The sequence below is a fragment of the Eutrigla gurnardus genome (assembly GCF_963514095.1).
Source record: "Eutrigla gurnardus genome assembly, chromosome: 6".
NCBI lineage: Eukaryota > Metazoa > Chordata > Actinopteri > Perciformes > Triglidae > Eutrigla > Eutrigla gurnardus.
Genome location: NC_139920.1, coordinates 10,570,165 through 10,575,587, shown reverse-complemented (window position 1 = coordinate 10,575,587; position 5,423 = coordinate 10,570,165). Strand labels below are relative to the sequence as shown.

The 5,423-nt window shown below is 39.8% G+C and overlaps 1 long non-coding RNA gene across 1 annotated transcript; it reads left to right on the top strand.

Annotated features, from left to right (window-relative positions):
• Positions 1-3,692: 3,692 nt before the first annotated feature.
• LOC311014442 lies at positions 3,693-5,171 on the top strand. Its single transcript, XR_014597266.1, has 4 exons — positions 3,693-3,942; positions 4,569-4,613; positions 4,736-4,852; positions 5,134-5,171. It is a non-coding gene; the product is annotated as an uncharacterized lncRNA (long non-coding RNA).
• Positions 5,172-5,423: the final 252 nt, after the last annotated feature.

Genomic DNA, 5,423 nt, shown 5'->3' with positions numbered 1-5,423 from the left:
GAACGAACACACCCTCAGAATCAAAGACGCATATGAGTCAACCACAGGAAGTCCGCTCAAAGTCACATTGAACAAAGTATTCTACGGTTATTAAGAATTCATTTTCCTTTTGGGGTAGACGACGATTTATTGATTCAATTGGCATTTCTGTCAACCCAAGTTCTCCAGGAGGAGAATCTCAACGCGGATTGGTTTTCAACTTGAGCCAATAATTATTTTTGCGTCATTCTGCAATAGCGAAATGCAAAGAAATTGCTTGGCATTTGGTGTGAACGTACGTTTAGTCGCTCCATACTTTAACTTCTATGTACTGGTTTAATGAGCTGGGACGGGAAAGCTCATGAAAGTATTGTGGTCGAACTAAGTGTTTAATTATTAATTTTGACTATCACGTCATTTATCTTAGTTAATTTAATTTTTGTTGTTGTTTTGGCTTAATTTCTGAAAATGAATGGTCTTTTTTGGGACGAATAAAAAGCACATGTTCTCTACCTTTAACATGATTGATGGACATTGACAGACATGACACCTGTAATGTTTGCTTTTCAGACCCATGACTGAACCTCACGGTGTGAACAACAGATTTCTGTCCAAACTTCTGAACCAAGACACAGTAAATGATGTGATTCAGACGTTGGGGTTATCTCTGTTGTTGTCCAGCAGTATGTTGGGGGGCTTCTGAAGAACAGACGGGGTTTGCAACCTTCCTCACTGTGTATTAATATTAAATGTTTTTGCTGTACATGAAAGTCTCTCGTACAAAAATCTACCTGTAGAAGCAGAAAACTGTCATCAGCGCAGGCGTTCACCTGATCCTCTGAGGGTCCCCTCTGATCCCAGAGCAGCAGGTGAATGGTGGGGTGTGATGATCCCACAGGGACTCAGGAGCCATAAACACAACTCCAGTGTCTTTTTATGGTGTGCAAGGCAGCGAAATACTGCTGCAAACTGCTCAAGGACATTCTCAAAGTAAAGTGATTAAAATTAGCTGCTATAATGTTGTCGTCTCTGAATCACACTGACAACTGTGTTGGCGACAGCTTTGAGGCGAATGCAAACAAAGGTGCTGAGCAGATTCTAGAAACTCCCTTGAGAGAAGTAGAAGAAAGGGCGTTGTTGCTACAAAGACACTTCACTTCATATGAAGACTGATTCTCTCATCAGCTCACAATCTCTATCCACAGACAGAGAATGCTTCCAAAAAACGGGCATAATTACTTGTAAAAGTATACAAAAACACCTTGTGTACATTAACGAAAATCAACTTGCATGTTAGAATTGTCTAAATAGGGCACCAGGAAACAAAAGGGACAAGTTACCTAGAATCCCGGTTCTAGCACTTTGGGGTGACTTTAAGTGAGCTCAGTGCTGGTGACTAATACCCATTCAGTGTATTAGTATGACTCAGATATGCACCAACAAAGCTTATTTAGCTCTTCTGATAACAATAATCAGATTTTGTTCAAGGCCCTGCTTAATTAATTCTCCTAAGTCCTCTAATAGATGAAGCCTTTGAATTGACTGGGAGGAGGTTCAGTCTATGTGTATCCATCCCTGCTCATGTGGAGGCTTTAAGGCTGCTCATTTTTTAACCACTGCATTAAATTAAGTATTTTTTTCTTGTCATTCCTTGATGGTATTCACATCTCTACTATAAGAAAAGTAGCAATACTGCAGTCTAAACTACTGAATTACAATTAAAGCTAAACAAGTATTGTAATATAAATGTACTTAAACAACCAAAAAGAAAACTACTCTTTAGGCAGAATACAAAATATTATATTATTGTATTAACATGTTCATTACTTTAACGTAGCAGCTAAAGGTGGCCCTCATTTTAACTACTTCATCTACTGCTTGTAGTTTTCATCTATAATAATACATCATCATTTATTAGTTGATCATATTCTGTCTTGTTATCAAATAAATGTAGGCTAGTGCAGTAAAGTACAATAATTACTCTGAGATGTAGTGGAAGTTAAAAGTATAAACTCACATGAAATTAAAATACTCAAGTGCTTCAATATTATAGTAATTGAGTAAATGTTACATTCTGCCACTTTTAAATTAAATACATTTACTAACTGTTTTTGTAGTCTAGCTTTTGTGTTTGCAATAGTGAGTTTATATTCTACTACTCAATATGATGATAATAACAATAACAACAACGACAACAGCAATAATAATAATAATAACAACAACAACAATGACTAACAACTACTAATATTTTTAATATAACAATTCATAATTAATTTGTAAAGTAAGAAACCATTTTTGGCTTTCAATTACACATGTACTTTGAATATAAATAAGGTGCAAAACTGCATTAAAAAGCATCAAAATAGAGCTTGTTTATTAAAATGTTTTCCTTGACACCCTTTAAAGAGGTCCTAGCTAGTCCCTGAATCTCCTTAAGTCCTAGGAACACCCTTGGTACAAACATACAATTACACACAAAAAGCTGGCGTTGTCATCACACACTAAATTACTCACAAATTGTTATTCATATACTGTTTGGTGAGACGGGGTGGACACACAACAAAGGTCCCAAGGCCGGACTCAAACCCAGGCCACTGCAGTTGCATGGCTGTAACCACTCAGCTTCTCCAGCGTGCATTAGTCATTTGTTTCATTGAATGTGTTGCATATTTCATGGATGTCGTGCAAACGTTCGACCTTGCTATAAACACAGGTTGAGGAGATGCGCTATCAAAGGGATTTGTTAGTGGGATAAAGAGTGGGTCAGAATGTGTATGGTATGAAGGACAAATGGTGAAAGACAGAAATAAAAAAACATGATGATTATCTTTGCCAGCTGAGTATCCTTTCCTCTGCAGTGCAGGGGACAGAGGACAGAGGCATCAGATGGGGGTGGAGGGAGCCTAATGTGTAATTCAAATCTGGGCTTTGACAGATTTACATTTTAGAGCCATGAAAACCAGTATTCCTGGAGGACCTGACCAGCACAGATACTGGGTTAGGACTGAATTACGAGAGACACTCAGCCCCAGTATACTGCTGCTGTAAGACACACACACACACACACACACACACACTGTTATGACCCAGCTCTCTTGGGAAAAGAGAAGCAACATAAAACCAGATGGATTAAGGCTAAATAGAAAGGAAAAGAGCCTGAAGACGCATCATATCACAGCCACACTGACTCATAACTTGGGGTTAAGAATAAGAAAAAGACTTAGAGGCGACATATCAAGCTCACTTTCATGTTCAGACTTGTAAGTTGGTTTTCTGCTAAAATATGTTTATATGCTTTAATGTTAAAAAAACACTCCCCCCCCCCTCATACTAGCTGTGCTGGAACAACTGCATTTACCTTCTGAGACACTCTATTTAGTCATACTGCATGTAAGAAGTAGATGTAGTCATGGTGACGTCATTCTTTGGTTGGTGGACTACAGTTTTGAAGCCTTGAGCCTCGGAATCCTCGACCCTTTTCAACCAGTGAAGGATGTGATCATATTTTGACTGTGGAGGAGCGACGGGTGGAACTGAGCATCAACGTAACTGGATCCGAGGTACACTGCATGAAAAGTGGGATTTTCGTCAGTTAGCGGCCCTGTAAATTGCCGTGGAAGCAGGCCCGTCGCGAGAAGGCAAGCAAACCAAGCAATTACTTGGGGCCCCGAGCTGGCCTGGGGCCCCAAGACAACGACTGGTTATGAATAAAATGCAACGACAAACTGTGTGAGCGCCGCTTTAATAGTCAATGCAGTAAAGTGCAATGACACTGTTATCGGGATCCCCCTCAAGGGGGCCCCTCTCAGTAGCCGCTGACAGCAGCCAGCCGGCCAGGTTTGTGACCTCTGCTGCCGGCAAAATACGAAATCTCGGCAGTCATCATGAAGCGGAATCATGCCTCGGGAAGCCAGAAAAGAAAGAAGAGAAAGGAAGAGGAGGATAAGAAAAAACAAGACAGTGGTAAGTGATACATTACACTGGATAAAATAGATCTACGTGTCTTGTACAATTGGTGTAATTTCGCAGCAGGTAGGCTAGCGAAAAATGTTTGTTAGCTACCTGCGTGACGGCCAATGCTGCTTGTAACAGTTAGTGCAACTTTTTTTCGAACGGACAGAATATGGTTACATACTGTAATATGTTTATTAACGGGATAAGGAAGACGCAGATCTGTTCCAGAATCACTGCTTATCGTATTTAATGACATGACATTGCTATAGCTTTGTAACAGGTTTTGATGAAAGTGGCATAGCTTCTCTGCTATGCTAACTATTCCACCGTGATAATCTATTTACCAAATGGGGGTTAGGAAAACCACACAATAAATTCCGTGCATCAAAGCAGATCGGAACATTCATGTCTAGTAGTGGTCATGCACGCCAGCTGTTTACTGTCTTTAAAGCACCAGGTGCGTCTGTCTAATTCTCAAACCGCAGAATGCTTAAATGCTATGTTAAGCTACAAGTAGGTCAATGTATAACATTAGCTTGGGATGTTTTTAAGAATTTGTAGTTGTGAAAGTAGCTGCATCCCTTTTAAATATCAAAATATGGAAATCCTAACATATATTTTCTTCCTCCCTCAAGGTGCTTTGCTTAAATTTCTCACCCCTCAACCCTCCACTGATGAAGGTAGAGTGAATTTCTCTCACTAAGCTGAGCTGTTAATAGTGACCTCTTCCAATATGCTAACAATGAAATGGTCAAACGTACTTCACAGGTAATTTCAGATTTATTTTTAATTATTTTCCCAGCTACACCATCAACTTCATCCTCCATTCAAGAGGAAGAGAGTCGATCCAGTGGTGCCATGGCCTCCTACTCGACAGATGCATCACTTCTCAGTGCTGACGTTTCCTGTATAGAGCAAGGTACCTCAAGCTCTATAATTATAGCTGATATCCTGCACAGCCCAAATTTTAAACTGATGTGTGAAGTGTGTGCTGTCATATTGTTAGAAAACAAACAAACAGTGCAAATGACTATTGAATTCCCACCAAACTGTGTAAATACCAGTCACTTTTACCCATGGACATTTCAGAATTTTTAATATACAGTAGTGCCTATCAAATTTCTAGGTGTCAGACACTCAGTGATGCATTCTATCCCTGAACAGTGGATTATATTAATAAAAACATTATTTTTCCCCCAGCTACAATAGCATCTCTCACAGTGGAAGACACTGCATCCTGTATATTGGATTTTATGGTACGGTGGTGTTTTTTTTTGCACGTTAAAATGTTCCAAATGTTCAATTCTTATCTCAATTATATAAAGTGTGTGAACTTAAACTGTATGGCTATGCTGTGGTTCCTGTAGGCTTTGCGTGCGGGGGGGCCTCCATGTCCATTTTGCTTGGGGCCCCCAAATTCCTTGAAACGGCCCTGCGTGGAAGTTCAGGTTTACGACTGCACACGGCAATTTGCAGGAAACACCGAAAAC